We start from the raw sequence: 13304 nt of genomic DNA, 5'->3' as shown, positions 1-13304 counted from the left end.
AATATTATTGTTTGTGCCCTGGTCCTATAAGAGCTCTTTGTCACTTCCCACGAGCTGGGTTGTGACAAAAACTCACACTCATTCTTATGTTTAATAAATATATCGTATAGTGTGTGTGTGGCAGGCTTACAATGATGGCAAAAAACATAATTTGAGAGTGCGCTGACCATGGTGCTAGAGGGTGTACGCAGCTGGAGGTTGAATGTTTGAAGGGGTACGGAACTATAAAAAGTTTAGGAACCATTGACCCAAAATATTAATCGGATACTCTAGTTGGCGCTCTAAAAGTGAAAAGAAAAGTCTTCAAAAATGGAAGACAGTCCGGAGGAAGCATGATCAGGTGGGGCCATTCTAGCCAATGAGAGGACAGATATGTGTGGGAACAACAGGCAAAACGGTTTCCACTAGTTACCACAGCCACAAAGTCAACATTTACTATATCGTATATATACAAACATGGTTTGGTCTTAATTTCGCGTTAGGCATAAGGTTAGCAGTGTGATTAAGGTTAGGTTTAAAGTAAAATTTTAAGAAGGTTTATGACTTTGTGGCTGTGGTAACTAGGGATTTTATAACGTGTTTTTTCTCAAAGTTGCCGGGATGTCACGTGTCCTACTTATATCAATACAATCGTAACAACCGAATCATTACGAAACTTCGATTCGACACTCCACGACCTCCATATAAAAACCCATCGCTTGACGAGCGAATACAATTTTTAAAAAGCCACCTACTGGAGAAGACAGATTTTGGCCCCAGTTATGCCTCTTGCTTGGCCTTTTACTCTTCTAAAAGCGATACAGCTTTTGTCAAATTAACTCAAAAATATATTTATATTCGTTTCCCCAACGTTAACCTGTTACGTAAATTACCCTAACCTGCTAAGAAAAGTAAAATCTGACAAAAACTATCCCGTCTAACCCTTATCTCCCTACTGTCAAATGGCATGAATGCTATGCATGTAGACATGGGGGAGATAGAAAATGAGCCAGTGCGACCGAAAATGACTGATGCCAAGGGTATTCTCCAACAGAACCGCGAGTTCCAGGACTTCTTCTGGGATATCGCTAAACCTGAACAAGAGATACGGCTGAAGGCCATTGAAAATCTCATACAATATCTGAAGACTAGTCAAAAGGTTGGTGTGTTTGGGACAGCTCTCAGTTGCTAAGTTAGCTGCTACGGAGTTACCTCGTTAGCTAACATACCCTACTTATCTTGCTAAACCAACTACAGTAGCTGGTTAGCTAGGCACATGGTCACTTTTATGCTATTGGCGGGTGTTGGACTTTAGAGAAACTGGCAATAACATTAACGTAATCCATATCAAGTTTGGCACAGATGTAAACTAAACAATTTATTTCACACCTGGCCACGTGTGTTGAGTTTTGATTGCTGCAATGCTACTTATATGCATTTGAGTTGCTGTCATACTGTCTGTTTAGAAGGTGTATGTTCCACCACACATATACATGTTACATTTATGGGACCATAGAGTTCTTGACATTTTGCTATAATGTATGTGTTGTCTTTCCTTTCTAGACAGATGAGTTGACATACACCCCGAAGAGACTGGTGGATGGCTTGGCACACACTAGAGAGGCTGGCCTGCCAGGCTTCAGTTTGGCTTTGGGACAGGTAATGTCAATAGTACATCTAATGGCTCACCAACATCCTATTTCTTTGTACATGTCTTACGAAGGAGTTATTAAGGTGTTACTACATAACATATAAGAGGTTGTTACTGATGTATCATTTCTGTCATTGTTTTGGTTGTCAGGTACTGAGCGTGTTTGAGGAGGTACCTCTGCGTACAGCCTTTGATCAAATCAAAGAGAAGCACAACTTGGCGAACGTGAAAAAGGTAAGCATGTGATGTGACTAAAGTTAGATGCTGTGGTAAATTTCTAATTTTCTAATACATTTTTTATTTAACGGTTATTTAACTAGGTAAGTAAGTTAAGAACAAATTCTTATTTACAATGACGGCCTACCCTGGCCAAACCTGGACGACGCTGGGCCAATTGCGCGCCACCCTATGGGACTCCCAATCACGGCCGGATGTGATACAGCCTGGAATCAAATCAGGGACTGTAGTGACGCCTCCTGCACTGAGATGCAGTGCCTTAGTCTGCTGCGCCGCTCGGGAGCGTTTCACTAACATCCATATACTTAATGTAATCAGCCAATGAAGGTCTCTATATTGCACAGTATCTTATGTTGCCGTTTATATTCATATTGACAAACTCATCAGAAATGCTGCTTTTGGGAACTTCTTTGGTGTGCTCGCCCTGTCTCAGTCCACACGCCTTCCAAAGGTAAGAATGACACCAGATCACCCATGGGCTTGGCAGAGAAGACTAGTATACCATGTTTTGCACAGAGAATTGAAGTGCACATATGTCCCCCTTATTGTTACTGCCAGACTTAGCTCGGTCTCTACTTTTCAGACTTCAGTGTGTTTGGTTTTCTTACTCACCTGTGTGTGTGTGACAGGACCCTCAGGTGGTGCTGGAGTGTGTCCAGCTCCTCCAGAGCCTATCGCAGTATAGAGAACTCCTGCGGGACCTGCCCAGGAAGACCATGGTGGACATCCTGTCTGAGGTGAGTGACTCAGCCAGCTCTACTTCATAGTGTAGCACTCTTCTAATGGTGTCTCAATGTGATAAATCCTTGTGTAGAATGGTGCAGTCGGTATGACCTGTGTGTTGTTTGGTCTGTGTGGTTCTCCAGACATCAGAGGAGGTGTTTGAGGAGGTGCTGCTGGGAGCCCTGCAGACAGACCTGTCCTCCGCCTTCAGCACCCCTGAGCAGCTGCAGCTCCTCCTGGTGGCCATGCAGAAGTTCCCCCAGGTGCTCAAGCTCAAGAAGCTGAAGAAGCTGCTGGGCACCTCCACAATCATTACCATGGACAATATCCCTAAGTGAGCAGCTTTTTACAACTAGGGCTATGGTTTTTTCCATGGTCAGGATGACACACACACACACACACACACACACACACACACACACACACACACACACACACACACACACACACACACACACACTTTCAAGTCTATGTATATTGGCAGCTGCCTCTGTGTGCGTGTGTTGGCTATTTAACAGTCTGATGGCCTTGAGATAGGAGCTGTTTTTCAGTCTCTCGGTCCCAGCTTTGATGCACCTGTACTGATCTCGCCTTCTGGATGATAGTGGGATGAACAGGCAGTGGCTCGGGTGGTTGTTGTCCTTGATGATCTTTTTGGCCTTCCTGTGACATCGGGCTGTCTTCTCTCTGTGCCCCAGTTACCTGAGCTACCGGCTGTTGGGTAGTGCCCTGCCCTTGTTGACCCTGGCCCAGCTAAAACAGGTGTTAAATGGAGAGGTGATGAGGGCCTACGGGGAACACGTGGTCTCTGCACAGGTCAATCTCCCTACAAATGTCTGTCGACTCATAACTGCACAAGATTATAGAAAATACATAGTGAAGCTGCTGGCATCTTAGTTGGTCACAGAAAATATGTAGTAAGATGCTCACTTATCCAAAAAGGAAATGTTTTAAAATATATTGACTTACAAGTATGCACTCATCTCGCCCCCTCAGCTCCTAGACCGTTTTAAGTTTGCCCCCGAGATGGAGACGTACATTGGCGACTTCCTGCAGGGCTGCGATGACCCGGAGAAGCAGCTGGCGGTGATGGTGGCCTTCTCCCTGCTCACCAACCAGGGCTACCCCGTGGTGCCCTCCTTCTGGAGGGTTGTGCAGCACCTGCAGCCGACAGCACTGCAGAGCTACGTGGACTGGCTCAAAGACATGTTCCTCAACCCCCGGCTGGACAGCTGCCTGGACTTCAGCACCCGCAGGCAGAAGGAGAACCAGGAGGGCGGAGTCCAGTGAGTAGAACTCTTGGAGCATGTCCTAGAATGACTAATATATGCCTTCTGGGTTCTAAACTAAAAGTATCCCTTTGAATTGTTGACTCTATCCTTAGGAGAGAGAACTGCATATTCCGCCTGAGGAAGTGGATCATTCCACGCCTAACCTCCATCGCGGAGAACAACCAGGTGAAGAGAGAGGAGGCTCTAGTGATGGATGTAGCCAGGTGAGAGATCTCACTGCAGGGAAAATGTCATGTCGCTCACTGTTTGCTGCTCCCCCAAGTGATTTTAGATTATGCCTTGGTGATATTACTTTTGGGAGCAGCAAAGGGTGATTTCTTTTTTTCCTGTGCCAAGTTGGATGTGTGTAATAATCTTCCCAACATTTCTATAACTATTGTATTCTGAAGGGCACTTTATAGTCATAATGTAGCATAGATGCTAACCCATTGTTTTGTCCTCCATCGCGCCAGGTTTGTCTTTTTCCATGCGTTCTTCAATGCTAAGAAGGCCACCCCAGACATACTTGAGACAGTGCCCCTGGATGAGAAGGCCAGAGTCGTCATCATCAACTCCTTCTTTGGGTGAGATAAGACTACTTTACACTCTTTATCACTTTCCAAAAACAAGCTGTGGGGTAGTCAAAGATGAAGAGCATGGCTACAATGGTAGGTGGCTGGAATAGTCAGTTAAGTTTTAAACATGTATGGTTTTAAAGGGGCAATTGCATGAAACTCCATAGCGTGAGTGTTCATTTACGTTACACTCTAGATGCCCTAAACCGGGGGTAGGTAACTAGATTAAAGCCACTGGCCGATATTTGTCGGAGTGGATGGTCTGGAGACCAGGACATAATTATAATCATTTGTACATTGCAAATTAGAGGTCGACCGATTAATGGAATGGCCGATGAATTAGGGCCGATTTCACGTTTTCATAACAATCGGTATTTTTGGAAACCGATTTGGCTGTTTAAAAAAAAAATGTTTACAACAATACTGAATGAACACTTATTTTAACTTAATATAATACATCAATAAAATCAATTTAGCCTCAAATAAATAATGAAACATGTTCAATTTGGTTTAAATAATGCAAAAACAAAGTGTTGGAGAAGAAAGTAAAAGTGCAATATGTGCCATGTAAGAAAGCTAACGTTTAAGTTCCTTGCTCAGAACATGAGAACATATGAAAGCTGGTGGTTCCTTTTAACATGAGTCTTCAATATTCCCAGGTAAGAAGTTTTAGGTTGTAGTTATTATAGGAATTATAGGACTATTTCTCTCTATACCATTTGTATTTCATTAACCTTTGACTATTGGATGTTCTTATAGGCACTTTAGTATTGCCAGTGTAACAGTATAGCTTCCATCCCTCTCCTCGCTCCTACCTGGGCTCGAACCAGGAACACAACGACAACAGCCACCCTCGAAGCAGCGTTACCCATGCAGAGCAAGGGGATTAACTACTCCAAGTCTCAGAGCGAGTGACGTTTGAAACGCTATTAGCGCGCATCCCGCTAACTAGCTAGCCATTTCACATCGGTTACACCAGCCTAATCTCGGGAGTTGATAGGCTTGAAGCACAGCGAAGAGCTTCTGGCAAAACGCAGGAAAGTGCTGTTTGAATGAATGCTTACGAGCCTGCTGGTGCCTACCACCGCTCAGTCAGACTGCTCTATCAAATCATAGACTTAATTATAACATAATAACACAGAAATACGTGCCTTAGTTTCCGGATTCGACCATATTAATGACCTATCATCTTGAAAACAAGACGTTTATTCTTTCAGTGAAATACGTAACCGTTCCGTATTTTATCTAACGGGTGGCATCCCCAAGTCTAAATATTCCTGTTACATTGCACAACCTTCAATGTTATGTCATAATTACGTAAAAGTCTGACAAATTAGGCGGCCCAAACTGTTGCATATACACTGACTCTGCGTGCAATGAACGCAAGAGAAGTGACACAATTTCACCTGGTTAATATTGCCTGCTAACCTAGATTTCTTTTAGCTAAATATGCAGGTTTAAAAATATATACTTCTGTGTATTGATTTTAAGAAAGGCATTGATGTTTATGGTTAGGTACACATTGGAGCAACGATACGCACCGCATCGATTATATGCAACGCAGGACACGCTAGATAAACTAGTAATACCATCAACCATGTGTAGTTAACTAGTGATTATGAGTGATTGATTGATTGTTTTTTATAAGATAAGTTTAATGCTAGCTAGCAACTTACCTTGGCTTCTACTGCATTCACGTAACAGGCAGGCTCCTCGTGGAGTGCAATGTAATCAGGTGGTTAGAGCGCTGGACTAGTTAACTGTAAGGTTGCAAGATTGAATCCCTGAGCTGACAAGGTAAAAATCTGTCGTTCTGCCCCTGAACGAGGCAGTTAACCCACCGTTCCTAGGCCGTCATTGAAAATAAGAATGTGTTCTTAACTGACTTGCCTAGTTAAATAAAGATTAAATAAAGGTGTTAAAAAAATATATAGTAATAATAATAATAAAAAAATCGGCCAAATCGGTGTCCAAAAATACAGATTTCCGATTGTTATGAAAACTTGAAATCGGCCCTAATTAATCGCCCATTCCGATTAATCGGTCGACCTCTAGTTGGCACTATGCATTCGGGCAGGTAGCGTTCTCCTGGCATCCACCAAACCCAGATTTATCCGTCGGACTGCCAGATGGTGAAGTGTGATTCATCACTCCAGAGAGCGCGCTTCCAGTACTCCAGAGTCCAATGGCGGTGAGCTTTACACCACTCCAGCCGACGCTTGGCATTGCTCATGGTGATCTTAGGCTTTTGTGCGGCTGCTCAGCCATGGAAACCCATTTCATGACGCTCCCGACGAACAGTTCTTGCGCTGATGTTGCTTCCAGAGGCAGTTTGGAACTTGGTAGTGAGTGTTGCAACCGAGGACAGACAATTTTTACATGCTACGCGCTTCAGCACTTGGCGGTCCCGTTCTGTGAGCTTGTGTGGCCTACCACTTCGCAGCTGAGCCATTGTTGCTCCTAGACTTTACCACTTCACAATAGCAGCACTTACAGTTGACCGGGGCAGCTCTAGCAGGGAAGAAATTTGATGAACTGACTTGTTGGGAAGGTGGCATACTATGGTGAGCTCTTCAGTATGGGCCATTCTAATGCCAATGTTTGTCTATGGAGATTGCATGGCTGTGTGCTCAATTTTTATACACCTGTCAGCAACGGGTGTGGCTGAAATAGCCGAATCCACTAATTTGAAGGGGTGTTCACGTATATATATTTTTTATTTCACCTTTATTTAACCAGGTAGGCCAGTTGAGAACAAGTTCTCATTTACAACTGCGACCTGGCCAAGATAAAGCAAAGCAGTGCGACAAAAACAACAACACAGAGTTACACATGAACAAACGTACAGTCAATAACACAATAGAAAAATCTATGTAATTATTTTATCAAAATAGTTTAACCAGTTATCTTTTTTTATTTTTGCAATAATCACTGATCTGGCTTTTAAGTCTGTATGAAAATGCCGTTGTTACAAATTGAACCTGCACAATGCACATCCACTAATAATGACCAACTTCTTGTGACAGGCATTCTAGAAAATGAACACGGGTCTCATTAACACAAGCCCACGTGCTAATGAGTCTTTATACTGTATTTCAAGTCTAGCCAACTTGGATGTATTTTCTTGCTAACAAGGTAGAGAACGGTTAAACTGTTATGAATAGGCCCTCCTGTCCGTCTCCAACTGTTTGAATAACAGCCTGTCCGCTTTGTTTAGATGTTGAAATCAAGTGGCCTACCTGGATACTAAAAAGCTTATTTCTCAGAATGAGAATGAGTTGCCAATTCCTTATATACGTGAGTCTTTTTCGGCTCATTGTACATTTATACAGACTAGCACATAAGTCTGTGGCTAAAATGCTGCGCGTGACAAATGGAGCATTCATTTTCTACAACATTGATACTCTGGTTTTATTAGGATCTGCTCTGTTCTACATTTTGGGAGTTGAGACATAAACAGGGTATCGTTAGACGGTTAAGTTCTTGTCTATTACAGTAAAAGAATGTCTCTTAAGCGTTTCGGTGTCCGTATGTCCGATTCTGTTGGACCTAAGCATTGCACAATCTGCAATGCTCTTGTAGTGTGAGATGTGCAACGACAAGTTTTGAGAACGGTGATGAGCAATAGCCAATGAGAGCTCGCCAGAGAAGAAGCCAGTGAGATTATGTTGTTTCCCATTACCCATAATGTGTCGACTCAAGAAGGAGCGATGAATACTAGATTGCGTTTGTACTTTAATCAAAGTCAGTGTCAAATCGTTACAGCTCTGAGCAATGTTAAAAATGTTGGCTAGATATTTCAACTGTAGGGCAAGTGTGAATGTCTGACTGAAAACGTTTGAGGCTGCTTTGCGCCACAGGTCGTTGTAGCTACATTAAATCTAATCACATCATTGTTTTCGCCGGACAGCGTGGTTGGTATCGACAATCCTCAATCCTCAAGTGAAGAATCTTGTAGTGTGTGACCCCCCCGTCTGCCAGATCATTTAGTGTGCGCACCACTACATTTGCGTGACAAAAAAAACTACAGGGAAGATGGTCGTTTATTGTGAGGTTTAGCGATGTCAGGAATTTGAAAGTCGTGTAGTGTACACCCGGCTTAAGGTTAGTATAAATACCAGCCTCTATGTTCAGTATGGTAGCCTTTGGTGGGATGTCTCTGTAACCACGTGTCGTGTTAATCCAGGTTCTACAGGAGAGGAGGAGCCCCACTGGGCTGAGGTGGTGGTGGACATCCTGCTCTCACTCCTGTCCCAGCCCAGTAGACACATCCGTCACGTCTGCAGGACTGTCTTCTCCAACATCTGTCCCCACGTCACCGCCAGAGCACTCACCGCCATCTTGGATGTAAGTCTCCCAGACTAGAGAATACTGTACTCTTACAGAGCTGTAGTTTTTAAATGTTGCATAAAAATATTACGTTGTGTTCACTGAAGGTAAAACTTCTGTTGATTTGCGAAAGTAAATGTTGATATATTACAGGAATGTCCATTAATTTGACTCATTGTGTCTTTAGGTTCTGGACCCAGATAAAGAGGAGGAGGACAGTGCCATCGTGGTGACGGATGATAAAGACTCTGACAAAATAAAGAAGAAAGACCAAAAAAAAGAAAGGCGAGGATGATGATGAAGACGACGAAGAGATGGTCAGTTCAGTTCTTTCACACCTGGTCACGTTCACAAATCTACATCAGGGTTTTTCTATAAACTAGGGTACCGGCTGGACAACATGTTACAGCTATTGATAAGTCATTGATAATAGTTAGCCATTGTTTCCCCATGTCATTACATTAAGATATTTAAGGGGGAACATAGGTTTTACATTTTATTGAATATAGCTAGACGACCCCTTCTCTTGGTTGGTGTCTTGACGGATTTGTCCAAAATCGTGTGACATAAAACATTACTTTTCTGTCCTTGCATTTGTGGCAGTGTAAGTCATATCATATATTAAACATTAATCAGTTAAATTAGACATTGAACTTGAGCCCTGTAAGAAACCTGTATCTAGCAGTCACTGTTTTTTTGTATAGAGATCTCAGAAATGCACTGTAACTACCTAACATTTTATGTTAAGAGGTGAAACAGTTTTCATTGGCACACAAATCCCCCAAAATGTATGCTATTGCAAAATGGAATGCTTCTAACTGAGTCACCTTACCTTGATACTTAAAACCTAAATTGATATTGTCACTAACGTGCTTCTTCAATAATTATGCATAACACAGTTGGATGTGTATTTGGTGTCAAGCTGTTTAATTACACCGTGATATTTTCACATGTCATCATCTGATCCAGGAAGGAATTCTTTGAATGACAGTCAAGTGAAAAACAGCTGTTGTGATGGCGTATGCGATGCAACCGCCCAAGTGCTGGGAAAAAGGTGTTTGCGAAGACAGTTGTGCCAGGATCCACGTTGGATCTAATTACCCTAGCGAGTTGATGTTGATCATCAGTTGGTGTCTGCATGTTTTACAGCAGGGTCTCGTTAGATTTAACAGGGAAACCATCAAGTGAGTTCATGTTTTTGTGCCTCGGATCTCTTCGTAAATATATGTATTACTTGCTTCTCCAGAATGAGGAAGAGTCGGATGCATCAGACGACGACTCTGATGAGGGTGAAGATGAGGCCATGGAGGAGGGGGGCGAGGTGGATCAGAACTTCCGCATTGAGCTGATGAAGGTCCTACAGAACCAGGGTGCTCTGGTAGGTGTCTTGTGATTGGTCTTTTGTTCTAGCTCTGGGATTGTACTTTACTCTTATTTTTCAAGGTTTCACTTTTAGTGCTCAAGAAATAATTGTTTTTAGCCGTAATTTTTTGAATGCATTTTGTGTTAGTCTAGCGGTTTCAGGTTTCATTGAAATCCTCACTGTGAGGGTGGGGGGGGTCAAAAGCAGAGACATTGATACACAGCGCTGTTCTAGACGTTTTTAACTGGACCGGGTCTTTCTTGCTGCATGTCACAGGCCACCGAAGTGGACGGCAGCGAGGATGACGAGCTGGATGATGAAGCCATGATGAAGCTGGACGGCAGTGTCGCAGCACTGTTCCTTGAACAGAAGAAGAAGATGCAGGCCAAGAAGGATGAGAAGGACAAGCTAAAAAAGGAAAAGACCCTTGTCAGAGACTTCAAGATCAAGGTATTCACATGACAAGATGACTATTGCTGTCTCGCCTGTTTGGATAGAGTTGTAAGTGTGAAAGGTGTGGTAGTCGGCGTGGCCAACCCCACATTTTCTTGGCCGCAGTGGCAAAATGTTGCTGTTTTAAAGCACATTTCCTGCATTTCTACACATTTTGCCATGGCTTATGCTGTGTTGTTATGCTATCTGAGTGACTTAAACTTTCCAAAATCAATGGGGACCCCATGCATTGACAGTTTTGGAATTTTTGATTCTCCCCGACTATCTAGTTTTTATTTTGGTGATTGTTAGTTCTTATAGATCTTGTAAAAAAATAAAATATTTATATATATATAGCTCCATTATCTTTCTACGTAATTTACACATAACGTGGTTGCAAGGATTTTGGAGTGGTGGCAACGATTTCACTGCAAAATGAATATAGGCGAAACACTACTCTAGCAGTGGTATTTCTAACACTGCCTCTCTTGTTCTTCTGGTGATGGTCCCCCTATGTTCATGGGGTGCTGACCCTGGTTCTTTGCTGTGTTCCAGGTGCTGGACCTGGTGGAGGTGTTCCTGGTCAGGCAGGGCAGCAGCCCTCTGGTGCTGGGCATGGTGGAGCCCCTGCTCAGCGTCATCGAGAGCGGCATGAGCTCCGAGAGCGACCAGCAGGAGCAGGACTTCCTCCGCAAGGCCGCAGACATCTTCAAGTACGTCATGCTAGTGCCTTTAGACACACACTGGGTCAGAAACATACCCTCAGACACATACAGTGCCTTCAGAAAGTATTCACACCCCTTGATGTTTTCCACATTTTGTTGATAAAAAGTGTGTTTTAATTGTCATTTTTTTTGTCAACAATCTACACAAAATACTCTGTCAAAGTGGAAGAAAAATTTGAACGTTTGTTAAAACATTTATGAAAAATAACACACTAATATATCTTGATTAGATCAGTATTCAATCCCCTGAGTCAATAGATTCGAATCACCTTTTGCAGCGACTACTTCTGGGTAAGTCTCTAAGAGCTTTCCAGACCCATTAAACAGTTACACAGCTATTACATTCTTTAACTGTTTTAAAATCACCATTGGCCTCATGGTGAAATCCCTGAGCGATTTCCTTCCTCACCGGCAACTGAGTTAGGAAGGACGCCTATTTCTTTGTAGTGACTGGGTGTATTGATACACCATCCAAAGTGTAATTAATAACATCACCATGCTCAAATGGGTATTCATTGTCTGCTTTTTTTAATCAACCAATAGGTGCCGTTCTTTGCGAGGCATTGGAAAAACTCCCTGGTTTTTGTGGTTGAATCTGTGTTTGAAATTCACTGCTCAACTTAGGGACCTTACAATTATGTGTAGGGTACAGAAATTAGGTAGTTTATTTTAAAAATTGTGTTAAACACTATTATTGCATACAGAGTAAGTCCATGTGATTTGCACTCCTGAACTTTAGGCTTGCCATAACAAAGGGGTTGATTACTCAAGACATTTCAGCTTTTTATTAATTTGTAAACATTTTGAAAAACATAAATATTCCACTTTGACATTATAGAATAGTGTGTGTAGGCCAGTGACAAACAACAAAGCGTGTGCAAAGCTATCAAGGCAAAGGGTGGCTACTTTGAATAATCGCAAATATATTTTGATTTAACACTTTTTTGGTTACTACATGATTGCATATGTGTTGTTTCATAGTTCTGATGTCTTCACTATTATTCTACAATGTAGAAAATAGTAAAAATAAAGAAAAACCCTTGAATGAGTAATCGTGTCCAAACTTTTGACTGGTACGTTTTATGAGTAGGCCATGACCCTAGGATGGCAACAAATTCTACATTCTAAGTGGTTTTAATTGGCTTTCTCCATTCTGATTGGATTTATATTCAACCATACTAGGACAAAACTGACAGTGAAGTAGTGCAATTTGTAAAACTGTATCAAAATACCTTTTTCTAGACAGTATTGTAAAAATCCATACCGGTACGTGGATCACCTTACAAGACGATATCGCACAGCCCAATGTGTCATGTCGGCTTTATCATCTCTCCACTGTTGCCACGGCAACCTCCTTCCTCAAATACTTTCATTGTGCTCCCAAATGTGTTTTGTTCCACATTTTTTCAATTTACGAACACATGTACTCTTGAAAACTTGATTGCTGACAAGAAAAACATTTTGAAACTATGTCAACAATGGCCTAATGAAACAAATACTTAATGTTTTGGGGTGGAGTTTTCCTTTAATACTGAAAGCACCTCGCAATGTATTAGAGATGTGAGACAGGATTTGTGCTCTACTTCTCTTTATGAACCTCGAAAGAACAACTTGTCATATGCAGGTGCATTGAAGACGGATGTATTCTGTCTGGGGAGACAGATTATCATGTCATGTCAACAGTTTCCAGTATTATTCTGCCACACTGATCAGTCACCCTCGTCCTCTCCTACCCCCAGGAACCAGCTGTGCCGGGCCAAGCAGTACTGTAAGACCGTAGGCGACAGACAGGGGGAGCTCCATGACCAAAACCCAGAAGCTGTCTGACTCCTCAGTGTCACTCTACTTCTTCAGTGCATCTCTGTACCTGGTCAAGGCGCCCGGGGGCCTCAGCAGACGGCAAGACAACACTTTCTACTGAGGAGGTAAGCCTCTTTACCTTTCAGAGTTGACTACAGTGACAATTGTTCCTTAACCAACCTTTAGCATTCAACCTGAATGTACGCCGAGTATTTACTA

General features: G+C 42.5%; 1 pseudogene; it reads left to right on the top strand.

Moving 5' to 3' along the window:
* Positions 1-609: 609 nt before the first annotated feature.
* LOC139530894 (myb-binding protein 1A-like protein) lies at positions 610-13220 on the top strand (annotated as a pseudogene).
* The last annotated feature ends 84 nt before the right edge of the window (positions 13221-13304 follow it).

Source organism: Salvelinus alpinus, chromosome 1, assembly GCF_045679555.1.
Source record: "Salvelinus alpinus chromosome 1, SLU_Salpinus.1, whole genome shotgun sequence".
Classification (NCBI taxonomy): domain Eukaryota; kingdom Metazoa; phylum Chordata; class Actinopteri; order Salmoniformes; family Salmonidae; genus Salvelinus; species Salvelinus alpinus.
The sequence above is the reverse complement of the archived record's forward strand: the minus strand, read 5'-3'. Positions and strand labels throughout refer to the sequence as shown.